General features: G+C 46.0%; 2 protein-coding genes, 1 long non-coding RNA gene and 2 other non-coding genes across 22 annotated transcripts in view; 2 read left to right on the plus strand and 3 right to left on the minus strand.

Moving 5' to 3' along the window:
- Nucleotides 1–3,559, minus strand: part of PIK3C2B (phosphatidylinositol-4-phosphate 3-kinase catalytic subunit type 2 beta) — a 71,834-nt gene extending 68,275 nt beyond the window's left edge. For 4 of the 5 annotated variants that reach the window (XR_012431879.1, XR_012431873.1, XM_005540554.5 and 1 more), the window contains exon 1: nt 3,110–3,559. The gene's annotated coding sequence lies outside the window, so the exon portion shown is untranslated. Of the gene's footprint in view, nt 1–2,690; nt 2,721–3,109 lie in introns of those variants that run through there. The other variant, XM_065540344.2, reaches the window with a different exon arrangement.
- A 7,269-nt stretch (nt 3,560–10,828) lies between these two features.
- LOC135969698 (uncharacterized) lies at nt 10,829–26,688 on the minus strand. The gene is made up of 2 exons (XR_010585088.2): nt 26,453–26,688; nt 10,829–11,591 (listed from the first exon to the last, which is right to left on the minus strand). It is a non-coding gene; the product is annotated as an uncharacterized lncRNA (long non-coding RNA).
- TRNAK-UUU (transfer RNA lysine (anticodon UUU)) lies at nt 15,186–15,258 on the plus strand. The gene has a single exon. It is a non-coding gene; the product is annotated as a tRNA-Lys (tRNA).
- On the minus strand, nt 15,681–15,753 carry TRNAK-UUU (transfer RNA lysine (anticodon UUU)). Its single transcript has one exon. It is a non-coding gene; the product is annotated as a tRNA-Lys (tRNA).
- Nucleotides 15,824–27,049, plus strand: part of MDM4 (MDM4 regulator of p53) — a 53,456-nt gene continuing 42,230 nt past the window's right edge. For 9 of the 14 annotated variants that reach the window (XR_012431915.1, XR_010585076.2, XR_012431923.1 and 6 more), the window contains exon 1: nt 26,495–26,604. The gene's annotated coding sequence lies outside the window, so the exon portion shown is untranslated. Of the gene's footprint in view, nt 15,958–26,494; nt 26,715–27,049 lie in introns of those variants that run through there. The other 5 variants (XR_012431936.1, XM_045395642.3, XM_074033915.1 and 2 more) reach the window with 2 other exon arrangements.

A 27,049-nucleotide genomic window follows, 5' to 3' on the forward strand; every position in this document is an offset into this window, starting at 1 on the left:
GACACACGCCTGTAATCCCAGCTACTCAGGAGGCTGAGCCATGAGAATCCCTTGAACCTGGGAGATGGAGGTTGCAGTGAGCCGAGATGGCACCACTGTACTCCAGTCTAGGTGACAGAGCGAAACTGTCTAAAAAAAAAAAAAAAAAACACGAATTCTGAGGCTGGACACAGTGGCTTATGCCTATAATCCTAATACTTTGGGAGGCCAAGGCAGGAGGTTCCTTTGAGACCAGCCTGGGCAACATACTGAGACTCCATCTCTACAAAAAAATTTAAAAATTAGCCACATACAGTGGTGCATGCCTGTAGTCCCAGCTACTCAGGGTGGGAGCTGAGGTTGAAGGATCATTTCAGCCCACTGCACTCCAGCCTAGGCAACAGGGAGAGACCCTGTCTCAAAAACAAACAAAAAGAATGAACTCCACAATTTTACTGTTCCTTTCTGTTCTCCCAAGACCCAATATTTCTCTGAGTAGCACTGAGGCTATGAGCACAGGGTATGGAGTGAGACTGCTTGCTTCAAATTCCACCTCTATCATGTACTAGCTGGCTGACATCAGTGAGTGTTAGAGATTACATTACTTGCCAGCTCAGCGTTCTCCTGTCTATAGGCAGTAGCCAGTCTTTGGAAGGTGTTTATCCCTCCTCAATTCCTACAAATATCATGAGGCAGCCTCTCCTTCTCTCCCAGTTCCCATCCTGCCAACACTATTTAAAGAAAAATACCCAAGGAATATAGCAGTTACCTTGGTATTGTCACATTACTCTTTCCTGAGCAGGAAAGAAAAGGTCCCAAAACATTCCTTGCTCCATGTGGCCCTCAGATCCCACCCTATCCCCATCCCTGACAGTTCTCCCTCCCTTACGAGGAAGGCTAAACCCAGTATGAATAATCATTTGTAAAGTATTCTGTAGTTTTCGGGGTACTTTTGCACACATGATTTTGTTTAGTTCTTGGTAAGCAGTATTTGATTATCAATTCTGTGAGCCAAGGCTACTCCCCCACCTCCATTTTACAAATAAACAAGCTAAATCTTAGGTCCACAAATTGTCTGTGCTCACACAGCTAAAAAGAAAGTCACACCAAGACTTTCTTTTCTCTACTACTTTTTCTCTACTACTTCACATTATGATGTCCAAGTTCACATCCTGAGAACATGAGGAGCCTGAACCTTACGGCTAGTTACAAGCCACTAAAAGGAACACAGACCTCCTCATTTTTCTACCCACTGGCCCAGGCAGGGCTATCCAGGCTGAAGGACCACAGACATGATACAGATGCAAAGCACCAGGCAACAGGAGTGGGGACAGCACCAAGAGGGGACCAAAGGCCCACGAGGGTATAGAGTATCTGCCAGAGCATACTAGGTCATGACAAAGACCAAAGGCATTCCAGACCACCAAGGAAGTTCAAAGGAGCTCCCCCAGAAACAGCCCAAGTCCCCAGATAAACTGACCCTTCCTCACCCAGCACACCCCTTGGCCCTTTCTCACTCATGCTTCCAGTGGAGAAGGAAATGGACAAGCAGCCAGGCCTGAGAGATTGATCAGATTCAGCTATACACACTTAGCAGGAAGCTCAAAGCCATGGAAATCAAACCTCAGGCTCTCCCAAAGGCCAAAGGAGAGGTAGCCACAGCCCGGGTCTAGGGCTCCAGCACAGAGCCACCATCTCTTCAGACGCTGGTTGCCAAGCAGAGGTATAAAATGTGCCTCGACTTAATTTTTCTGTGGACACAACCTCAAGATGGGACCGCCAGACTCTGGAGGAGCTGGGATTCCAAAGGCTCACTGCCTCTCTGCTCTGGGATCGGCAGCTGGAGTTGGGGAGAGGGAAGTATTTTGGGGTCGGCGTTGCCACCCGCTGGGCCATTTCTCTTCCTAATATCTTCCCAAGGCCTAATGCAGCAACAGAGTAAGTTTTCATTCAGCACTGATTCAGGATTGGAATTTAGTGCAAATTGCTTACATCTGCCTGGCCATATCCCAAATAGGTAGTTTAGAGCACGGAGGAGGGGCAGCATTGGCCCACTTCTCGGAGCCCGGGTAGCTGCCTGCTAAAGAATCTGGTGCCATGCTGGGACCAGCCAGCCCAGGGTACAAAACTCTCCAACAGAGTTGAGAAAAAACAGCCCAAGAGGGCTGCCAGAGACAATACAGCGATTCCATCCCACGCATGATTGGAAGGACTGGGGCAGGGAAGCTACGAAGACCCCAGAAGCGGGTGGAGATGAAGAGAAAGCAGGCCTGAAGGAGCAAGAGCAATGGCAGATCTCTCACACACACACACACACACACACACCCTCTTCAACATCAGCCAACTAGGGTGTGTGCACTAACCTCATACATTTGGTAACCTCTTCCCACAACCCAGGAGCCTGCCAAGCCCCTGGGATCCCCACCCTACTCCACCCCACACCAGCTTGGCAGCCTTGCTTGCGCTTCCTGCTGCGATTGCTCCTCCAACATCAAAGTCACCGCTGTCGGGAGCTGAAAATGAGAGACAAGTATAGGCCAGGAGAGCAGCGCCTTCTCCCAGCACCGGCGAACTCAGGCCTGAGGGTCCCTCTCCCTCTTTCAAGCTTTCAGTCTCCTTCTGCTGCAGTATCCTTATAAGGGAGAATCCAATTCTACCCTCCGCCCGGCTAAGAAATGTACACATTCCCCAGGCAAATGCCGACTTCTCACCCAGTCCACAGAAGGCACTAACCCCATCACAGGACAGGTTTTGCTTTTTTTCTCATCTTAAATAAACAAACCCCAAAGCCATTGGCTGGTTCAGATCGCCCTGCAGCTGGGAGCCAGGAAGTGTGTTTAGCTAGAAGGGGGTGGGGACGCGGGTGCCTGGAGCCCCAGAGGCCCTGAAGCTGCTGGAGTGGAGTGGGGTGGGGTGGGGTGAGGGGCAACCTGCTCTGCGCGGCGGGCAGGAGCTCAGGCTCCCACGGCGTACGCCGCTCAGCCCGCCGCCAGGAACCCTCGGCTGCTTCCATTGTTGCACCTCCGCTGTTGCCATGTTGGAGGGAGAGCCCCCTGACCTCGGCTGCCTCCACTCTGGGGGCACTTTGCAGACCCCGGGGCCGATGCTACGCGCAGGGTGCGTGTCCTACCTGCGCTAGCTGCTGGCTCTGCTGCAACACCCGACGTGTCTTGTGCCCGGCGACGTGGGCTGCTCGCTCCGCGCCTCACGGGCTCGCTCTGCGGCTCCAGGCGCCTCTTGCACCAGCGCGAGAGGAGCTGGCCGGCCGCACGCCGCCTGCTCCCGGGCCGCTGCCCTCTCCAGGCTCCGCACAGACCCTAGGCTCGAAGGGGCAGAGGGAGAGGTAGCAAAGAGGGCAAGGACCAGCTTGGGGGGGTGGGGAGGGGTGCTCTCCACCGAGAGCGTGCGCGAGCTCGCAGAGTCAGGCCACCCCGGGTGAGACAATAGCGGGAGCAGCGGGCGAGAGAGGGGAAGCCATCTCCCGGACACCAGAAGCACTGCACGGCGAAGCGAGGCTCGGCCAGACCCTGCCTGGACAGGCAGCCACCCGGCCGCCGGCTCCAGCCGCAGCGCCGAATCCGCCGCGAGCCGGAGGGCGGGGCGGCTGCTGGAACCCGGGCCGTCCTTCGCCTCTCCCCTCCCCTTCCCCCTCCTCTTCTCCTCTCCTCTCCTCTCCTCCTCTCCCCTCCGACTCCCTCCCCATTTGCCATTGCGTGGGGGAAGAGAAACGCGCTGGCGTCAAGTTGTGCTCTGCAACCCAAGAGCCAGGATTTCCACTCCCCACTTGGGTGAGGGTTTTTGCGGATGGTCGTTACTTTCCCCTGCTGGAACCTTGGCTTTGGGTCAGAGGAAAGCGCAACCATTCTGCTAGAAATGACGGTGCTGAGGTCTAGTTATCCGCTTCAGGAATTTCTACCATAATTACGGTAGCGATGTTCGGGGGATCCCCTACCTTGAGGGTTAGGTGGGGGTAGAGAGAGGCTGTCTCCGGGCTTTACACGCTCAGTGTCATTCGTCTTTCTGTCTCCTTCCTTCCTCCCTTTCTGGAAGGGGAGTCTCGTTTGTTTTTGTATTCGCCCAGGTGGATCTTCCGAGCTGCGATCCAGAAAACAGCAGTCAGCCTAAGTGGGGAGGGAAGATAGAAGATCCTTCAACCCAACTAGGGTAGTGGGGGGGGGGGGGGAAACCCTTTCATACAATATGTTATATTTAAATTTTCTACTCTAAATACCTTTCTTCCAGCAGTGGTCTCTGGAAGAATTTTCCTAAAGGCTCCACCCAAAAGAAACCATGAGTTGGCCAGATCCTCCTTTGCATTTCGTTTGCATAGTACCAACGATCACTGATCTCAAAGTATATTTTCCTAAAAACGTGAATCGTGTTTTCCTCCACTGCCCTCATTTCTTCTTTCTTTCTCGACAGACTATGAAGATTAACACCTGATTCTCACTCAGCCTCTCAAGTAAAACCATGATTAAATAAATTTGTTATACTTTTCTCTTGTTAACTTGTCTTTTGTTACAGAAGTGTTGGCTATGACTCTTATGATGGGGAGGAAAGGGATCACCCCCCTTTCTGCTCCTACAGTGCCTTCTGTACCCAATGCTTGTGACTGGGTAGTCCACTTCACCCTCTGAATATCAAGAGTAGCGTCCTCACCTATCACGCAGGGCTGTCGTAATGATCAAAGGAGAGAATCTAGGTGAAACATCTTGATAATTAACTGAAGGCAGCTTGGTCTACACATATGTCATAATGTATATGATGCTACTCCTGATCTCAGGAGCCACAGGGGTTAAAAAATGTGTCCATGCACGTATTCACCACTTGTTCACCATACAAATATTTATGACAGCTTACTCTGTGTCTATCATCAGGTCAAGCTCAGGAGCCTGAGAGAACGCAGTGTTACAGGGGTCACTGGTCGTTCTATGCTGCTGGGGTGAAAAGTCTGAAGGAAAGAACTAACAGGAAGTAGGCCTGGGTAGCTGAGTGGATGATCAGATCACAGGCTTTATCATGCATTTTGGTAAGGAAAAAATTGAGTAAAGAGAAACCAGGGCATGCCAAAAAGTTTAGCTGCTGTAGGTGACAGAGAACCTGCTATGCACAAATGGAGCTGGCAAGTAGCGTGACCAGAAAAAAACTTCCTGGCATATTATAGAGAAGGATTTGGAGGATGCACTGCATGTCTCCCCTGTGCCCCTCCAGATCTTCCTGGCCCTCTGGCTTCCTAGACGGGGTTGGCCAATGGGAGCCATGGCTGAAGACTGAATAAGGAGGGAGGTCAGGGGAAACCGGATATTTATTCTTCAGGATTCCTCTCTTTGGGGTCACAGTGCACTGGCTGCCACCCTCAACCAAAGATCACAGCTTCTACGGGTGGTTCTCCCCTCCCTCTCTCTTTTTTTTTTTTTTCTTGAGAGGGAGTCTCTGTCACCCAGGCTGGAGTGCAGTGGCTCACTGCAACCTCTGCCTCCTGAGTTCAAGCGATTCTCCTGCCTCAGCCTCTTGAGTAGCTGGGACTACAGGCGCATGCCACCACACTCAGCTAAATTTTTTATTTTTTAGTAGAGACAGCGTTTCACTGTGTTAGCCAGGATGGTCTCAATCTCCTGACCTGGTGATCCACCCTCCTCAGCCTCTCAAAGTGCTGGGATTACAGGCGTGAGTCACTGTGCCACTCTCTTGATTCAGGAAATCACTCCCCTCCTTTGATTTTTCGGGCCTGGGGGTGGAAACATGGATTTGCTACTGGCCCTAGTAGATTGTACATTATTTCTTGTGGTTTTTAAAATTGTCTCCTTATTTTTTAACTTCTCCTGAAATTACCCCTCAAGTGCAGTGTGCCATTTGCTTTCTGCCAGGACCTAATAACGCAGCTTAGGAGTGCGGCCTGGGAGCTCAACGGAGAAACCATGGCTACCTTCCAGGTGGGAAATCAGGGAATCTCAAAACAGTGCCAGAGTTGTGGCAGTGGGGATGAAAAAACTAGGCGGATACAAGAGATACTTATTAAGAGAAATCAATAAAATTTGATAAATATGTAAAATGTAGGAAATTAGGGAAGAGGAGGACTCTGGAATTATTCCCCATTTGAAGCTTTAGAAATTGTTGGCAGGTGGTACCATTCCCTAAGTTAGTGACAATTAGTAAGACAGGGCCCAGGTGTTGGCAGAGGGATCTTGCACTTAATTTTGAACATGTTGGGTTTGAGGTATCTGTGGAATGTCTAGATGGGGATGTCTAGTAGACAGCAAACTGATGAAACTAAACTCAAATTGGGGTGTAGATAAGTGATAGCAGCTTTGGATTCTGTAGGTTATAGGTGGTCAGTGAAGTTATAAGCCTGTACGAGGTCGTCCAGATGGGCATAAGGAGGAAAGAAGAAACAATCAGAGAGGTAAGAGAAAAACTGGAGGCCACAGAGTGTCAGAAACTAAGGTGGGAGAATCTCAGAAGAGAATGACTGGATAACAAGTGCAGCAGGAACCTCCAGGAGGGTAGGGCTGGAAAATGCCCTTTGGATGGACAAGAAAGTCACTGGTGCTCATGGAGTAAGAGTGGTCATAGTTAAACCAGCCTCCAGTGGGTTCTAGGCCTAATTCATTCCCTGATTCAAAGCTGGTACTCAATAAATTCTTGGTCAGTAAGTGAATGAATGAACCTGGATCTAGAATAAAAGAGACATGCTTTTTCTAGAAGCTTGGCAACTTAAGACAAGGAGAAATATAAGGCAGTGGGTACAAGGGAATGCAGGATCAAAGGGGAGATTTTTGTTTTTTCTTTTTAGGATAAGAAAGGCTTAAGCGTGTTCATATGCTGAAGAGTAAGACCAAGGAGAGCGAGATCATGAATAGGAGGGACTTGGGACCCAGGCATATGAGGTGGAGCTGCCTCTGATATCTTTGAGAGGAAGGCTGTACAAAAGCAGAGGCATTTGTAGACTGGTAAAGAGACTAGAACTTGAGACTAGATGTTGAGAGGACTGGTTGCTGTCTGGTAGTCTCTAAGCAATCTCCTGAGAGAAAGGGGCTCAAGATGAGGTTAAAGGCTTAAAGAAAGTGGTTAAGGTTGCCAGGCACGGTGGCTCACGCCTATAATCCCAGCACTTTGGGAGGCCAAGGTGGGCGGATCACCTAAGGTTGGGAGTTCCAGACCAGCCTGACCAACATGGAGAAACCCAGTCTCTACTAAAAATACTAAAAGTAGCTGGGTGTGGTGGCGCATGCCCGTAATACCATCTACTCGGGAGGCTAAGGCAGGAGAATCACTTGAACCTGGGAGGCAGAGGTTGCAGTGAGCTGAGATTGTGCCATTGCACTCCAGGCTGGGCAACAAGAGTAAAACTCCATTTCAAAAAAAAAAAAGTGGTTAAGGTTAAAATAGAAAGGAATAAGGAATGAGAGTGGTAGTTTCAGAGAGATGAGAGAGAGAATTGTCAGCAGAGTTGAAGATACAGCTGGCATTGGATACTCTAATATGTTGTGGCTATGAATAAAAATATCCGAATGTTTTCATCATTTTCTTCTGCAGCACTTGGAAGCCCAGGTGTAGAACATGAGGCCAGGTTTCCAAGATAGGTACAGTGGAGGCATAAAGGGAAAAGAGGGCACCTGACAAAAGACGAAGTCCTCAAGAAGGGAAGTGAAGCTCAGCAAAGGCTGTGAATCTTGAAGAAGGGGGAGGAAAGGGACTGGGCTACCTCTAGTCTTATTTCCCTTCCAATCTTTTCTCAAGCAACCCAGCCAGGGTGATGTTTCCAAAGCAAACATCTGCTTCTCCTGCTTAAAATCAACTAACATGTAGGACATGGGATTTTTTGACTTTGGTTTTTAAACATCTGTATTCTCAGAGCCTAGAACAATGCCTGGCACTTGTGCTCACAAAATTTTGGGCAGATGAATTAATGGATGATTTTCTCTAACTCTTAAAGTCCAATCTACTAAGGAAACTCTGAATTCTCTCACAGTCAGACCTTGCTTTTCACTCTAGCCTCAGAGAACAAGGACTTTGTCTTGTGCATCCCTGCATCTCCCAAACTGCACCTACCACACAGTATTCAATAAATATGTATTGGATGGCCTCCCACATTCCAATGTAAACTTCATACTTGGGCCTTACAAAACTCCCTACAGTTCCGAAAACACAATATTCTCACCTAAAGGCCCTTCCACACGGTTTCCTGGAAAGAGCCTCCTACCTCCAATCCACCTCTACCCGCTTCCCTTTATGCGGCTGTCTCTCTACATGGTAGGCAGAAAAATGGTCTCCCAAAGGAGGAAATGTCTACTTCCTAATCCCTGGAACCTATGGCTGCATTATTTTACGTGGCAAAAGGATTTTATGGATGTGATTAAGTTAAGGCCCTTGGGAGTGGAAGATTAGCCTGGATTACCCAGGTGGGCCCAATCTAATCACGTCAGTCCTTAAAAGCTGGGAACCTTTCCTAGCTGAAGTCAGAGAGAGACGTGATGATGCAAGAATGGTCAGAAAAATGCAACACTGCTGGCTTGAAAGTTGAAGCATGGAGGTCCTGAGCCAGAGGGTGTGAATGGCCTCTAGAAACTGGAAAGGTCAAAAACAGATTCTGCCCTAGAGCCTCCAGGAAGGAACATGACCCTTCAGATACCTTGATTTTAGCCCAGTGAACCCCATGTTGGGCTTTTGATCTACAGAACTGTAGGATAATAAATTTATGTTCCTTTAATCCACTAAATTTGTGGTCATTTGTTACAGCAGCAGTAACAAACTAATACATCCTACAACAAATTCTCTGCAAAACTTCCCTAGAGTGCCTCCTAAGAGTGTCTAGACATACCCAATAGCTACTTGGATTGTTACACTGATCATGGGTGTTATAATTGCTTGTCCACTTTTTTCTGAATTGTGGAGGGGACAGAAGAGGAGTACAACAGACTGTAAGCTCCTTAAAGACAAGGAATCTCCATTATTTTCACCTTTGAATTTCTAGGCCTAATTCATTGCATGATTCAAAGCTGGTGCTCAATAAATTCTTGGTCAATAAATGAATGGATGAAAACCTGGATCTAGTTTATGGGAAGACAGAGTGACTGAGCCAGAAAATGAAAAGCTTGAGAGTCTAAGATTTCAGTGGTGACTGGGTGTGATGGCTCATCCTGTAATCCTGGCGCTAGGGGAGGCCTAAGCTGGTGGATTGCTTGAGCTCAGTGGTTTGAGACCAGCCTGGGCAATATGGCAAAACCTCATCTCTACAAAAAACACAAAAAATTAGCTGGGCATGGTGGTGTGTACCTCTAGTCCCAGCTACCCTGGAGGCTGAGGTGGGAGGATCACCTGAGTCCAGGAGGTTGAGGCTGCAGTGAGCCATGATGGTGCAACTGCATGCCAGCCTGGGCAACAGAGTGAGGTCCTATCTTAAAAAAAAAAAAAAGAAAGGCCGGGTGCGGTGGCTCAAGCCTGTAATCCCAGCACTTTGGGAGGCCGAGATGGGCAGATCATGAGGTCAGGAGATCGAGACCATCCTGGCTAACATGTTGAAACCCCGTCTCTACTTAAAAAATATATATATACAAAAAACTAGCCGGGCAATGTGGCGGGCGCCTGTAGTCCCAGCTACTCGGGAGGCTGAGGCAGGAGAATGGCGTAAGCCCGGGAGGCGGAGCTTGCAGTGAGCTGAGATCTGGCCACTGCACTCCAGCCTGGGCGACAGAGCCAGACTCGTCTCAAAAAAAAAAAAAAAAGATTTCAGTGGTAATAAGTAGATTACTGGTCAGGGAGCAAATGGCTGAAATCAATGGAAGGAGATGATGATAGAATCTGTTTATCTGTGCTATATTCTCTCATAGCTCTGCTCTAGGCTAGGACTAATCTGTAATACAACTCCAAGCTAATAGTTTGAAAGGCAGTATTTAAAACAATTTTATTTGAAAATCCTTCAGTAGGCTTTCTTCAAAAATATTCAAATATCTTTGAAGATGTTAGAGATGGGGTTGGGGTGCTCTGTAAGTATTTTATGGATAGATTGACTTCTTCAATCCTTTGACTCTTACTGGCTTTGAAATCAGTCCTACTTCTTTCCTATACCTTTTCAATGATCCATGACATTTGTGGGCTGCATTGTTCAGGGAGTATTTGTTCCAGTATATGAACTCTTGATGTGGTGTGAGATTCTTGGGCTCAGCCAGGCATGGTGGTTCATGCCTATAATTCCAACACTTTGTGAGGCTGAGGCAGGAGGATCCCTTGAGTTAAGGGAGTTCAAAGGTAGCCTGGGCAATATACCAAGACCCCATCTCTACGAAAACATTTTTTTAAAAGAATTCACCAGGCATGGTGGTGCACGCCTATAGTCCCAGCTACTCTGGAGGCAGAGGTGAGAGAATCACTTTAGCCAGGAGATTGAGGCCACAGTAAGCTATGATTGCAACACTGTCTCAAAACAAAAAAACAAAAACAACCTGTACTATGCATCTTCTTAGTACCTTGTGATGGTCTCAGCTCCAAAGACTCTATGCGCTATACTGTGATGATAGAAGACTGGGCCCCAGAGTGGGTAGCTACGACTTGGTGTTGGTTTGGGGAAGTCTGGGAAGGAAGGGTCCACAACTTTCCCCTCTGTGCCTAGCTCACTGCTGTGGAAGCAGTGGGTAATCAGATTGATGGTGACATTTTTTAAACGCAGTGAGTCTGATGAGGAGGGTAAAAAACATCCCTTTAAAAATTATTATAGTAGGGATCAATGAAATGAAAAGGCAACATACAGAATGGGAGAAAATATTTGCAAACCATGTATCTGACCAGGGGTTAATACATAAAATATATAAGGAACTCATACAACTCAATAGCAAAACAAAACAAAAACAAATAACCAGAATTTTTTTTAATGCACAAAGGACCTGAATCAACATTTTCCCAAAGAAGACATACAAATGACCCACAGGTATATGAAAAGGTGCTCGACATCATTAATCATCACGGAAGTGTAAGTCAAAACCTCAATAATGAATATCACTTCACACCTGTAGTGTGGTTATTCTCAAAAAGTTAAAAGATTACAAGTGATGTCGAGGGTGTGGAGAAAAGGGATCCTTGTACACTGTTCGTGGGAATGTAAACTGGTACAGCCATATGGAAAACAGTATGGAGATTCCTTTAAAATATTAAAAATAGAACTACTGTACAAACCAGCAATCCCACTTCTGGGAATATATCCAAAGGAAATGAAATCAGTATGTTAAAGAGAGGCCTGCACCTCCATGTTCATTGCAGCATTATTCACAATAGACAAGATGTGGAATCAGCAGAAGTATCTGTCAACAGGTGACTGGATAAAGAAAATGGGGGCCGGGTGCCGTGGCTCATGCCTGTAATCGCAGCACTTTGGGAGGCCGAGGTGAGCAGATCACCTGAGGTCAGGAGTTCAGACCAGCCTGGCCAAAATGATGAAACCCTGTCTCCATTAAAAATACAAAAATTGGCTGGGTGTGGTGGCAGGTGCCTGCAGTCCCAGCTGCTTGGACGGATGAGGCAGGAAAATCACTTGAAACCAGGAGGTGGAGGTTGAGGTTGCAGTGAAGTGAGACCATGCCACTGCATTCCAGCCTGGGCAACAAGAGTGAAAACTCCGTCTAAAAAAAAAAAAAAGAAGAAGAAGAAATAAAGAAAATGTGATACATAAGGAAATCCTGCCATTTGCGACGACGTGGACAAATCTGGAGGACTTTATGCTAAGTGAAACAAGCTAGAAACAGAAGACAAATACTATATTATTTCACTTATATGTGGAATCCAAAAAAGTTAAACTCATAGAAACAGCAGAATGGTTACCAGGGGCTGGGAGGTGAGGGAAACAAATAGATCTTGATCAAAGAGCACAAACTTTCAGTTGTAAGATGAATAAATTTTGGGGATCTAACATACAGTACAGTGACTATAGTTATTAATGATGTATGGTGTACTTGAAATTTGCTAAGAGTATAATCTCAAGTGTTCTCAGCACATACACACACGCACACGCTTTAAAAATAGTGGGAGAAATTTAATTTAAGAACTAGGAGAATCACCAAATATATAGAATCTGTGAGTTTAGCCTGCCCTCTAGTGGGAAAATGAAGTTCAACAGTCTGCATAAAGAAGCTTCAAGAAGCACTCAAGGAAGATTTTATGCTAAAGGACAAGATGGCACTTGTGTTTCTGATGCAACATAAATGAAGCAAACAGATTCATTTTATGCTATCTCAGATGGACTTTGCAATGTTAACAAGCCAATCTTTCAATAGCTCGCCATTGCCTGTAGGATAAAATCGTTTGCCTTAGCCTAACGGAAGTGTAGTCTCCAATGTGACCTCACCCCTCTCTATCTCCCTCTGCTCCAACCAGACTAAATTATTCCCCATTCTCTAAATACATCTTGTGGTCCCCACATGCCTTCCAGATTTCCTGTTTTCCTCCCTACTGTGCCTAGCTCACTGCTGTGGAAGCAGTGGGTAATCAGTAAGCAAATTTTTGATTGATTAATCCCATTCAGTTTATTTAATTTTAAAACAGCAGGTTTTGTTATCCCGGAGGAAAGGGAATGTGATGTAACAAAGCCTTGGGGAGGAAAAAACTTGAAGACCCCTTTATCTGTTCTTGCCCTTTGAAGGAGGCCTGGATAGACACCATTTCCTTTCCTTTAAAATTTAAGTGGTATAATTTATTTCCACATTGCATTCATAGAAACAGTGCTGGCAGTTTTTCCTTATCTAACACAGTGGGTGCTGAAAAACAATGTCTAAATAAATAAATGTCTGTGTTTTGCTCATTATAATTTCTTTATTACACCACTGACAGCTACTTGTTTAGACTTAATTATGATCATGCAGTTTCCCTGCTGAAAACTCAAGGGCCCAGGCACCCTCATTTTATAAACCCTGCTTTCCTGTCCATCTTCATCTGCCGCCACTCCACTTTATGTTGAAATTGTTTGTTTGTGTGTCTTCTTTCCTAGACTCTTAGCAGGACCCATGTCCTACTCATCTCAGACTCTAGGGCTAGCGCAGAGCCTAACCTGTAATAGACGATCAGTAAATGTTTGTTGAATTAAATCACTCCATTCTGGCACATTTTGAGTCTGTTCCTTCTAATCTTATTCACAATGGAAAAAAGTAACAGAATGGTAAAACTTTAGATTTACAGGTTATCTCAGAGGCCATCTAATCAATTTCCCTTATTTTATAAATGTGGAAACCCAGGCCTGCTCAGGATCACACAGTTTGTTGGTCTTTGTTCTATAAGAATCAGACAATAGTAGGAAAGAAAAATTCTTCCAACTGAGACTGAGCTATTTTGTTGTTCATTGTGTTCAGAAGCCACTAGTACCCAGAAACTAAAATAAATTCCCTTATCAGTATTTGAAATTTCATAATCTTGTGTTCCACAACCCATGTGTCAGGGTAGATGAAATTGATTTTAGGTGGCTGGGTGCGGTGGCTCATGCCTGTAATCTCAGCACTTTGGGAGGCCAAGGCAGGAAGATCACCTGAGGTAAGGAGTTCGAAACCAGCCTGGCTAACATGGTGAAACCCCGTTTATACTAAAAATACAAAAAATTAGCCAGGTGTGGTGGCTCGTGCCTATAATCCCAGCTACTCTGGAGGCTGAGGCAGGAGAATCGCTCGAACCCAAGAAGTGGAGGTTGCAGTGAGCCAAGGTCGCGCCATTGTATTCCAGCTTGGGCCACAAGAGCGAGACTCCAGCTCAAAGAAAAAAAAAAGAAGAAAGAAATTGATTTTAGGAGAAACTAGGCTGATCTGGAGACTTGTATTCTTAATACTCTATGTTGCTCCCACTGGTGCACACTGCTTTGGGAGGATTCGTCTTGTGAGTCTGTCTTGAAAACAGCAACTTGAGGCGGGTGCGATGGTTCACACCTGTAATCCCAGCACTTTGGTAGGCAGAGGCAGGCGGATCACCTGAGGTCAGGAGTTCGAGACCAGCCTGGCCAATATGGTGAAACCCCCATCTCTACTAAAAAAAATTCAAAAATATTAGCAGGGCGTCGTGGCACGCACCTGTATAATCCCAGCTACTCGGGAGTCTGAGGCAGGAGAACTGCTTGAACTTGGGAGGCAGAGGTTGCAATAAGCTGAGATCCTGCCACTCCACTCCAGCCTGGGCGACAGAGTGAGACTCTGACTCGAAAAAAAAAGAAAAGAAAAGAAAAGAAAACTGCAACTTGCCTGAAACGGGAAGAAAGGCAAAAATTCAATCTAAATTTAAATTAAAGGTCTAAACTCCTTTTCCCACAATCTTAATTCAGACCTTTCCACAATCACGTCTATTTTCTTATAGTATTAGCTCCTCTGTGCATGAATCAAAAGTGTCTTTCCTTCTTTTGTGCTAAGGAATGCTCATCTAACAACTACATCATCTGATGAATGGAAATGTATTTTTCATTAATGGGAGAGATGCTGTAATCTAGTTTGGTAGAATAATTAAAATTAAGAGACCTTATCAGGGAAGTGATAAATAGAAGGCAGAAGTATAATAAAAAGAGGTTGCTCCCTGGCACAGCTGCAAAGATTGAAAGAAAAAAAAAGAAGAAAGAAAGGAAGGACGGAAAGAGGGAAGGAAAGAGAGGTTGTAACCCCATGTCTAAATTTTGAATATTCATCTTGGTTGCCCATTTTTCTGTCATTTACTACCATTAATTTCCTTTTAGAGAGTTTAGTAAATACTGGTAACTTATCAAACATGAAACAGCTTGAAGAACACATGTTTTAAGTGAATGGAACAAAAAGAAAAGGATAGGAAAATATGTTTTGCTTTATCTCGCTAAAACAAAAAACAAAAAAACACCTTTAATTCTAATTAAAACCTAAATTTAGCTGCTTAAAAGGAAGCAGGCCGGCGCGGTGGCTCACTCCTATAATCCCAGCACTTTGGGAGGCCAAGGTGGGCGGATCACGAGGTCAAGAAATCGAGACCATCGTGGTCAACATGATGAAACTCTGTCTTTTCCAAAAATACAAAAATTAGCTGGGCGTGGGCGCGCGCGCCTGTAGTCTCAGCTACTCGGGAGGCTGAGGCAGGAGAATCACTTGAACCCGGGAGGCGGAGGTTGCGGTGAGCCAACATCGCGCTACTGCACTCCAGCCTGGTGACAGAATGACATCATCTCAAAATAAAAGAAAAAAAAAAACCCCTATATGAAGTAAACAGAAAGGACTCGCTACCGAAGCGCCCGGATAGCTCAGTCGGTAGAGCATCAGACTTTTAATCTGAGGGTCCAGGGTTCAAGTCCCTGTTCGGGCGTTTGTAGTTTTCGTTACTTTGTATCATCTCACCAAGTCCGAAATGCGGACGTTGTAAATCCTTACATTTCAAAGCGAATTCAATTCGTTTTTCATCGGTTTCAGAATATGCTGGATAAACATATTTTCAGAGAGGAAAAAAATGACTGAAAAATCGTTTAATTTCTTGGCGAGTTTCGAGGTCTGGCACGGTGCTTCCCCAGAAAAATACTTGTTTTTTGATGGCTCGTAATTGAGAAAGGAAGAAAAAAAACTTAAAAAGCAAGCACCTTGTGCTCTCACCACTAAAGATGATATGTGAGGTAATGCATACCCTCATCAGTTTGATTTACTCATTCAACAATATACACATATTTCAGAAGATGGTGTTGTACCCCAATAATATATACAATTTGTTTGTCCATTAAGGAAAAGAAAACACTACGCCCGAACAGGGACTTGAACCCTGGACCCTCAGATTAAAAGTCTGATGCTCTACCGACTGAGCTATCCGGGCTCCCGTATCATACTTTTTGTTCTGCTATTTCTTACATAAGAATGAGGACCCTTGAGCGATTGCATCATCTGCATTTTGTGAGGCTGCTTTTAACGCCAAGAAAGTTCGTGATGCGTGCGTAAAAGGAAAAACAGAAAGCCCAAATTCTGCGCCTTTCACCAGCATCACCAGCTAATTCAGAATTGCGAGATATTTATGCGCCTAGTAAGTACGATTAGGTAGGCTTTTTTGATTTGTAATTAAATACGTTCAGGATTAAAAGAATGGCGAGGTGTCGCTTTTGAAGTGCTGTAATAACCTTAGATCTATTTTACCATTGATAATAGGATGGGCATCAGTGCTAAAACCTATCCAACAATAGAAAAAAATGAATCTGTCTAAGAGACTATGAATATGGTGTTCTGAAGCTATCGGGTTGCACTATGCGGTATAAAGTGAGAGAAAGGAAGGATGGTGAGGTTATCCAGTAGGTCCCTTGAAAGCATCCAAGTTTTTTTTTGTTATTTTTTTTTTTTTTGAGACGGAGTCTCCCTTTGCCGCCCAGGCTTGCGTGTAATGACACGATCTCTCGGCTCAGTGCAACCTCCGCCTCCCGGGTGCAAGCAGTTCTCCTGCCTCAGCCTCCCGAGTAGCTGGGATTACGGGCGCCTGCCACCATGCCCAGCTAATTTTTGTATTTTTTGTAGAGGCGGGGTTTCATCGTGTTGGCAAATCTGGTCTCGAATTCCTGACCTCCGGTGATTCGCCTGGCGCATCCAAGTAATTTTAAGGGGCGCAAACTCTGGAGAAGTTCATCAGCAGCGACCTTGGGGGCAGAAGTCCTACTAAGCTAGAGAGACAGGAAAACTGAGCATGGCATTGAAGAGAGATTGTTTTGATCTTGGCATTGGAGGTTCTTCCCTTCCGTAGCCATCAGTAATTTGAGCACTGCCCTTTGCTATGGAGCTGGTGTTGAGAATTACCACGGTAGAGTTTTTTTTTTTTTTTTTTTTTTTTTGAGACGGAGTCTCGCTCTGTCGCCCAGCCCAGGCTGGAGTGCAGTGGCGCGATCTCGGCTCACTGCAAGCTCCGCCTCCCGGGTTCACGCTATTCTCCTGCCTCAGCCTCCCGAGTAGCTGGGACTACAGGCGCCCACAACCGCGCCCGGCTAATTTTTTGTATTTTTAGTAGAGACGGGGTTTCACCGTGGTCTCGATCTCCTGACCTTGTGATCCGCCCGCCTCGGCCTCCCAAAGTGCTGGGATTACAGGCGTGAGCCACCGCGCCCGGCACCACGGTAGAGTTTTGAGAGTGGGACACTAAAGGTCTTTGTTAGCTGATGTTACTTTACCTTAATTCCATCCTTAATCTCTTTCGGGGTGATTGCTCTGGTCCAGCAATTCCACTTTTAGGAATGTGTCCTGAAGAAATAATCAGGGGTGACCGGGCGCGGTGGCTCACGCCTGTAATCCCAGCACTTTGGGAGGCTGAGGCGGGTGGATCACGAGGTCAGGAGATCGAGACCATCCTGGCTAATACGGTGACCCCCCCCCACCCCCGTCTCTATTAAAAATACAAAAAATTAGCCGGGCGTGGTGGCGGGCGCCTGTGGTCCCAGCTACTCGGGAGGCTCAGGCAGGAGAATGGCGTGAACCCAGGAGGCGGAGCTTGCAGTGAGCCGAGATGGCGCCACTGCACTCCAGCCTGGGTGAGAGCCAGACTACGTCTCAAAAAAAAAAAAAAAAAGTGTTTTGCTTGTTTTGTATTTTCAAGAAAAGGGTGCATATATGTGCACTGAAAAACAAAGGATAAGACAACAAACAAAAACAAAGGATAAATGCTTATACAAAGCCTGGGTTCTGAAGTTAGGTGCCCTGTTTGAATCCTGACTACCATTGTGTAACCTTGAGCAAGCTACTTCTCTGTGTATCAGGACAATAGGAAGACTGTGAGATTTAAATAATACAGTAAATAGATATTGTTTGCAATAGTGTCTGACATGTAATAAGCATTCGTGGAGGCACATAAAGATTTAATGGCAAAGATGTAACAAGAACAAACCCTATGGATCCTGCTCTTTCAACCTTCTCTGATACCATTCACCTTTCAACAAAGGATTAACATATTTGATGGAAGTGGAACAAGATGTATAAAGCTGATTTTTAAGGCTGGGCATGGTATTCCAGCACTTTGGGAGGCCGAGATGGGAGGACTGCTTGAGGCCAGGAGTTCCAGAGCAGCCTAGACAACTAGGGAGACCTGCCCCCTCCCGCCGCCACCCTCCCCCACATAATCAATCAATAAACTGGGCGTGGTGGCGCCTGGCTGTGATTCCTGCTACTGGGGAGGCTGAGGTGGGAGGATTGCTTGAGCCCAGGAGTTCAAGATCAGCTTAGGCAACATGGTGAAACTCCCTCTCTATAAAAAAAAAAATTAAAAATTAAAAATTAAAAATTAGCCAGGCGTGGTGGCGTGAGCCTATAGTTCCAGCTGCTTAGGAGGCTGAGGTGGAAGAATCACTTGGGCCCAGGAGGTGGAGACTGAAGTGAGCCAGGATGGAGCCACTGTGCTCCAGTCAGGGCACTGTATGTTGGATCTGCATGTTACAACATGCAGAAAAATAAATTCTGAATATATTAATGGCCTAAGTGTGAAAAGCAAATCTTTCTAGCTGGCCCTTTGGACCCTTAAAAAAGGAAAAGCAGGCCGTGCTTGGTGACTCACGCCTGTAATTCCAGCACTTTGGGAGGCCGAGGCAGGCAGATCATGAGGTCAGGAGATCGAGACCATCCTGGCTTACATGGTGAAACCCCATCTCTACTAAAAAAATACAAAAAAAATTAGCCGGGCGTGGTGGGGGGCGCCTGTAGTCCCAGCTACTCGGGAAGCTGAGGCAAGAGAATGGTGTGAACCCAGGAGGCAGAGGTTACAGTGAGCTGAGATTGTACCACTGCACTCCAGCCTGGGCGACAGAAAGAGACTCCCTCTCAAAAAAAAAAAAAAAGAAAAGCAAATCTTTGGAACTTTTAGAAGAAAATATATGAGAGTATCTTTACGACCCAGAGACGGGGAAGCATCTCTTCTAGAATAAATTTTTAAAAAGCACAAAACATAAAAAAAATTAACAAATTTTATTTCATTAAAAATTGTTAATCAAAGACAATGTTTAAAAAGTGAAAAGCTACATATGTGAAGTCATTATTTATAACACATATAACCAGGAAGGATTAATATCCAGATTATATGGAAAACTCCCACAAATCAATAAGTAAAAGACAAGCCGGCCGTCATAGCTCATGCCTATTATCCCAGCACTTTGGGAGGCCGAGGTGGGTGGATCACTTGAGGTCAGGAGATCGAGACCATCCTGGCTAACACGGTGAAAACCCGTCTCTACTAAAAATACAAATAATTAGCTGGGCATGGTGGTCGGTTCCTGTAGTCCCAGCTAGTTGGGAGTCTGAGGCAGGAGAGTTGCTTGAACCTGGGAGGCAGAGGTTGCAGTGAGCCAAGATTGCACCACTGCACTCCACACTCCAGCCTGGGTGACAGAACAGGACTCTGTCTCCAAAACAAACAAACAAACAAACAACAAAAAAGTAAAAGACAATCCAATAGAAAAATGGGCAAAAGGTCTGATTAGGCAATTCATACATAGGAACCTTAAGTCAGCCAGGCACAGTGACTCACGCCTGTAATCCCAGCACTTTTGGGAGGCCGAGGTGGGCAGATCACGAGGTCTGGAGATCAAGACCATCCTGGCTAACATGGTGAAACCCTGTCTCTACTAAAAATACAAAAAATTAGCCCAGTGTCGTGGTGGGTGCTTGTGGTCCCAGCTGCTCGGGAGGCTGAGGCAGGAGGATGGTGTGAACCCAGGAGGCGGAGTTTGCAGTGAGCTGAGATCGCACCACTGCACTCCAGCCTGAGTGACAGAGCCAGGCTCCGTCTCAAAAAAAAAAAAAAGGAACCTTAAGTCGATAAATATGAAAAAGTGCTAAACCTTATTAATAATCATGGACCTATAAAACAAACCACTATGAGAAACCATTTTACATCTATCAGATTATTTTTTATAATTTGAAAATGCCAAGTACTGGTAAACATATGCATCAAGATAATTCTCTTTTTTTTTGAGATGGTATCTCACTTTGTTGCCAGGCTGGAGTGCAGTGGTGCGATCTTGGCTCACTGCAACCTCCACCTCCTGGGTTCAAGTGATTCTCCTGCCTCAGCCTCCCAAGTAGCTGGGACTACAGACACTCCCATCATGCCCAGCTAATTTTTGTATTTTTAGTAGAGACGGGGTTTCACCATGTTGGCCAAGCTGGTCTCAAACTCCTGACCTCGTGATCCGCCCACCTTGGCCTCCCAAAGTGCTGGGATTACGGTCGTGAACCACCGCGCCCGGCCAAGGTAATTCCTATACACATCTGTTAGGAGTGTGTATTTTTCTACAATGACTTTGGAGAGCACTTTGGCATGGTCTAATAGGGTGGACAACATATATAGTCTGTAACTCAATAATTTCCTCTAGAGTATACATGGAGATAAGCACGAGAACGATAACAACATTGTTTGTAACGGCAAACAATTAACTGATGCCTAAGTATTTATTAAAAGAGATGAATAAAAATTGTGGTGCATCCATTACTATTATGGGCTGAATGTGTCCCTCTCAAACTTCATGTTGAACACCACCCCCAGCACTACAGAATGGGAATGTATTTGGAGAGAGCACCTTTAAAGAGGTGATTAAGGTAAAATGAGGTCACATGGGTGAGCCCAATATGTTAGGGTCCTCATAAGAAGAGGAGATTAGGATACAAACAACATACATGCAATGGGCAACCACACGAGGACACAGTGAAAAGACAGGCTGCACTCCAGTCTGGCAACAGACGGAACCCCGTCTCAAAAAACAAACAAACAAAAAAGCAAAACAAAACAACCACACACACAAAATTAGCATGCTAATTTAGGGCATGCTGGTGGATGCCACCTGTAGGATTACAAGATCACACCTGTAATCCTAACACTTTGGGAGGCCAAGTGGGGAGGATCACTTAAGGCCAGGAGTTCGAGACCAGACTGGGCAACATAGTGAGACCCTGTGTCTATTTTTTTTTTTTTTTTTATTAGAAGATGAACAATTACTCACAAATCAGTGTCAACCATGTTGGGAAAAACTCTATTCTTCACCATGGCCTAGTCAACATATTTATCAAGCCAAGGAAAGAGGGCATCAGGAGAAACCTAACTTGCTAACAACTTGATCTTCAACTTCTAGCTTCCAGAACTATGAGAAAATAAATTTCTGTTTAAGCCACTCAGTGGTATTTTGTTATGGCAACTCTAGAAAACTAATACTATACAACAATTCATTATGCATTTATACAATTCAATATATTACTATACAACAACGTTACAACATTAAAAATGAAGTCAGGCATGGTGGCTCACGCCTGTAATCCCAGCACTTTGGGAGGCCGAGGTGGGTGGATCACCTGAGGTCAGGGGTTCAAGACCAGCCTGGCCAAAATGGTGAAACTCCGTCTCAACTAAAAATACAAAAAAAATTAGCTGGGCGTGGTGGCAGGCGCCTGTAATCCCAGCTACCACGGAAGGCTGAGGCAGGAGAATCACTTGAACCTGGGAGGCAGAGGTTGCAGTGAGCCGAGATGGTGCCACTGCCCTCCAGCCTGGGTGACAAGAGTGAAACTCTGTCTTAAAAACAAAAAACAAACAAAAAAAACGAATTAACCAGGGCCAGGTACGGTGGTTCACACCTGTCATGCCAGCACTTTGGGAGGCCGAGGCAGGCGGATCATGAGGTCAAGAGTTCGAGACCAGCCTGGCCAACATGGTGAAACCCTGTCTCTACTAAGAATACAAAATTTAGCCAGGCGTGGTGGCACGTGCCTGTAATCCCATCTACTCCGGAGGCTGAGGCGGGAGAATCGCTTGAACCCTGGAGGTGGAGACTGCAGTGAGCCAAGATCGCATCACTGCACTCCAGCCTGGGCGACAAAGCAAGACTCCATCTCCGAACAACAACAACAAAACTAAATTTTTTTTTTTTTTTTTTTTTTTTTTGAGACGGAGTCTTGCTCTGCCGCCCAGGCTGGGGTGCAGTGGCCGGATCTCAGCTCACTGCAAGCTCCGCCTCCCAGGTTTACGCCATTCTCCTGCCTCAGCCTCCCGAATAGCTGGGACTACAGGCGCCCGCCACCTCACTCGGCTACTTTTTTGTATTTTTTAGTAGAGACGGGGTTTTGCCGTGTTAGCCAGGATGGTCTCGATCTCCTGACCTCGTGATCCGCCCGTCTCGGCCTCCCAAAGTGCTGGGATTACAGGCTTGAGCCACCGCGCCCGGCCAACAAAACTAAATTAACCATAACTACACGGTTTAACAGCACTGAACTTCACAATGCTGAGCAAAAATATAAGTTGCAGTAGACCACATATAGTTTGATGCCATTTAGAAAAATTTTAAAAGCATAAACACATTTTTAAGGAATATATACACATATAAACTCTAAAAGTCTATAGAAATGCATGGCAGGGGTAAATATCAAACTCAAGACAGTGGTTCCCAGAGGATGAAGAAAGGAGATACCATAGAGGTGACTACAGGGAACTTCTTTGTATGTGTATTGTTCTTAGGAAAAGGAATGGGAAAAGGGAGATCATATTCTTTTTTTTTTTTTTTTTTTTTTTGAGATGGAGTCTCACTCTGTTGCCCAGGGTAGAGTGCAATGGCGGGATTTCGGCTCACTGCAACCTCTGCCTCCTGGGTTCAAGTGATTCTCCTGCCCCAGCCTCCTGAGTAGCTGGGATTACAGGCATGCACCACCACACCCGGCTAATTGTTTTGCATTTTTAGTAGAGATGGGGTTTTGCCATGTTGGGCAGGCTGGTCTTGAACTCCCGACCCCAGGTGATCCGTCCGCCTCGACCTCCCAAAGTGCTGGGATTAAAGGCATGAGCCACTGCGCCCAGCTGGGAGATCATATTCTTTATACCCTTTGATATGTCTAAAGTCATTCATTGTATTTTTTTTCAGAAAGGCTATAGACAAATAATACTAACTTTTAATTTTTTAAAAACTAGAAGGGCCATAAGAAATGGCTGAATTCAGCCATTTTATTTTACAGATTAGGGAACTGAAGACCTGAAAAACTGTAACTTTTTCTGGTTTCTAAAAATAGCTAGACTAGAACCCAGATTTCCTGTCCTTTTAATCAAATCAACGGTTTTGAGCATAGTTCTTAAAGAAGGAAGTGGTGATCACTGAGTCAGTTAAGTTTTTAAGCCAATTTCCAATTTCTTTTCTTTTTTTCTTTTCTTTCTTTTTTTTTTTTTTGAGATGGAGTCTTCTTCTCTCACCCACGCTGGAGTATAGTGGCGCACGTGTAATCCCAGCGACTTGGGAGGCTGAGGCAGGAGAATTGCTTGAACCCGGGAGGCAGAGATTGCAGTGAGCCGAGATCGTGCCATTGCACTCTAGCCTGGCAACAGAAGGGAACTCCGTCTCAAGAAAACAAAACAAAGCAAAACAAAACACACACACACATAATTAACTGGGCGTGCTGGCGAGTGCCACCTGTAGGATTATAAGATTACACCTGTAATCCTAACACTTTGGGAGGCCAAGGTCGGAGGAGGATCACTTGAGGCCAGGAGTTCAAGACCAGACTGGGCAACATAGTAAGACCCTGTGTCTATTTTTTTTTTTTTTTTAAATTAGAAGGTGAACAATTACTCACAAATCAGTGTTATCTATGATGGGAAAAACTCTATTCTTCACCATGGCCTAGTCAACATATTTATCAAGGTTTTTTATTTTTTTTATTGTTGATTGATTGAGACAGAGTCTGGCTCCGTCATCCAGGCTAGAGTGCAGTGGAGCAATCTCGGCTCACTGCAATCTCCTACTCCCAATTCAAGCGATTCTCCTCCCTCAGCCTCCCGAGTAGCTGAGATTATAAGCGCCTACCATTGCACTCGGCTAATCTTTTTTGTATTTTTAGTAGAGACAGTGTTTTATCATGTTGGCCAGGCTGGTCTCGAACTCCTGACCTCACATGATCCACCTGCCTCGGTCTCACAAAGTGCTGGGATTATAGGCATGAGCCACTGCGCCGGGCCCTCAAGGTTTTAAATGAAGACAAATTAAAGACGTTGGTCAATATTTTGCCCAAATTGAAAGGGCTCATCTCTCTTAACCTAGGGGAGGTTAACTGCAGCTCACCAATCATTGCACTTATCACATTCTTTTTAGCTGGACTCCTCCACTAGACAGATTTCAGATCTTGTTTTGGAATCCTCTAGATTGGTGCTTGGCACACAGTAGGATGCTCAGCTAATTACTTTTTTTTTTTTATACAGATGGGGTTCTCACTTTCTTGCCCAGGCTGGTCTTGAACTCCTGGGCTTAAACGATCCTCCCACCTTGGCCTCCCAAAGGGTTGGGATTACAGGTGTGAGCCACTGCGCCTGGCCTCAACAAATACTCGTTGATCTTACACAAACTGAACTGCATGAACAGATCATATTCCAAGACTCCAGGAGACATTGGGAAAGGATCCAAACTAACCAGATGCTATTTAAAAGTTACAAAAAAAATTCCTGTTGAAAGTTTTAAAAAATACTCATTGCACAAAAGGACAGGGGAAATAGTTGACAGTGGTTCACCTAAAAAAGCACCCCCCACCTTTTTTTTTTCTTTTTTGTTTTGAGTGAGGTGGTTGCAGATTTCTATGAAAAAGAAGTTAATTCTTCAGCTCCTTAATGGAACTCTGGATCTCCCAGCTATGCAGGAGGTTATGCTAGAAGTAGAGCAAAGTGGAATGTACAAATTTAAGGAAGGTTATTGCCCTATGTTCTTTTGCATGGGTCTGTATCTAGCATTGGGAGCCACGGTTTGTTGTCGTTTATTGGGAGAGATAAGAATGGTATATACACGAATAACTAAAACAAAACAAAAAAAAAGTACGTGGTAAATGCTAAAAGAGAGGTGCAAAGAACACTGAGATGGAACTTTCTTGGGTTACACAACCAGTTTTAATGTTTCCTAATATAGAAGAACTTTCCACAAACCTCTCAGGCAGGCTGTCTTCAAATGACATTACTTCCCCCAAATACCTAATTTCATTTATTTCAGAATGACCCTAAATGTTAGAGGATTTTCTGAGCTTAAAATACTGCCTTGTTGGCCGGGCGCGGTGGCTCACGCCTGTAATCCCAGCACTTTGGGAGGCCGAGACGGGCGGATCACGAGGTCAGGAGATCAAGACCATCCTGGCTAACACGGTGAAACCCCGTCTCTACTAAAAAAATACAAAAAACTAGCCGGGCGAGGTGGCGGGCGCCTATAGTCCCAGCTACTCGGGAGGCTGAGGCAGGAGAATGGCGTGAACCCGGGAGGCGGAGCTTGCAGTGAGCTGAGATCCAGCCACCGCACTCCAGCCTGGGTGACAGAGCGAGACTCCGTCTCAAAAAAAAAAAAAAAAAAAAAAAAAAAAATACTGCCTTGTAATTTCTATTGGTTTTAGTTCTGCACTTTGGAGAAGAGAATAAGGCTCCGTTATTTCCAATATTATACTATTCAGTTATTTGAAGACAGCTTCCAATTTCCATGCTCAACCCTTTCCCTCTTTTTTTTTTTTTTTTTTTTTTTTTTGAGATGGAGTTTCGTTCTTGTCGCCCAGGCTAGAATGCAATGGCGCGATCTCGGCTCACTGCAACCTTCGCCTCCTGGGTTCAAGCGATTCTCCTGCCTCAGCCTCCTAAGTAGTTGGGATTACAGGCGACCGCCACCACGCCCGGCTAACTTTCTGTATTTTTAGTAGAGACGGGGGTTTCGCCATGTTGGGCAGGATAGTCTCGAACTGCTGACTTCAGGTGATCCGCCCGCCTCGGCCTCCCAAAGTGCTGGGATTACAGGGGTGAGCCACTGCGCCCGGCCTCCCTTGTTTATATGCATGTTAAAAATTCCCTTGAGCCTTCAACTATTTCTCTTTCTTTTCTCTCTTTCTCTCTTTTTTTTTTTTGAAGGAGTTTCACTCTTGTTCCCCAGGCTGGAATGGCAATATCTCGGCTCACTGCAACCTCCGCCTCCCAGGTTCAAACGATTACTCCTGTCTCAGCCTTCTGAGTAGCTGGGATTACAGGCATACGCCACCACACCCCACTAGTTTTGTACTTTTAGTAGAGACAGGGTTTCACCATATTGGTCAGGCTGGTCTCGAACTCCTGACCTCAGATGATCCGCCTGCCTTAGGCCTCCCAAATTGCTGGGATTACAGGCGTGAGCCACAGCGGCCGGCGCCTTCCATTATTTGCCACGGCTTCAAGCTTCCGGGCCACCCTAGTGGCGCCATCGCTCCATTTCCCCTCCCTGCCACCCTTGGGGAGCAAGGGTGAGTACTGGGGAATGGCAGAAGAAGCGTAGTTTTTCCAAAGAGCTGAAGGCAGCCTGGGATTATGACCTTAGCTCTTCCCCTTCTCTGTTTTCTGATCTCCTAATACACGCCTGAAAGTATCACAAGACCCTGCCAAGTCCCTCACATATTATCTTTTGAAATCCGACGACTTTCAATCTTCCGGGCCCCCACGACTCTCTCCCCGGTCTAGGATCTACTCTATGGTAGTGAGATCAGCCTTTCTAGCTCTGTAGTCCTCCCATTGCTCCATCTATGGTTTCCGGAGGCCTTACCGGAAGCCCTCCTGTGAGGCCGTGCGGGAGGCCGGAAGTTGCGGCTTCATTACTCGCCATTTCAAAATGCTGCCGAGGTCCTCGGATCTGTGACTGCTACCCCTCCCCCCACCCGGGCTCGGCGGGGGAGCGACTCATGGAGCTGCCGTAAGGTGTGGCTCTTGGCCTTCGTCGGCGGGGTGCTGGGAGCGGGAGCTGGAGAGTGAGGAGCAGGCGGCCGTACTGCCAATTGTGCCGGTAGCGGGCGGGAGGAGCTTGAGAGGTGGGTCGGGCGGCGTGGGGAAGGCCGCGCCAGGCGGAAGAAGGGCTTGGGGGGAGGGGAAGAGTTGTGGGATGAGGGCTAGCGGAAGATAAAAGTGGAGATGGGGTGACGTGATGTAACTTTGGCCAACAGGTGACAAACCTAAAGTCGACATGGTTGGGTTGAGTTTAAGTGGACACAACATTTGAGGACTATTGAGGCAATTTGGAGAAAAGAGGTGGGAGAGGGGGAGGCGGTAAGAATGACATTGACGCGTTTTAAGTTTTTTTTTTTTTTGAGACGGAGTCTCGCTCTGTCACCCAGGCTGGAGTGCAGTGTCCGGATCTCAACTCACT

Source organism: Macaca fascicularis, chromosome 1, assembly GCF_037993035.2.
Source record: "Macaca fascicularis isolate 582-1 chromosome 1, T2T-MFA8v1.1".
Lineage (NCBI taxonomy): Eukaryota > Metazoa > Chordata > Mammalia > Primates > Cercopithecidae > Macaca > Macaca fascicularis.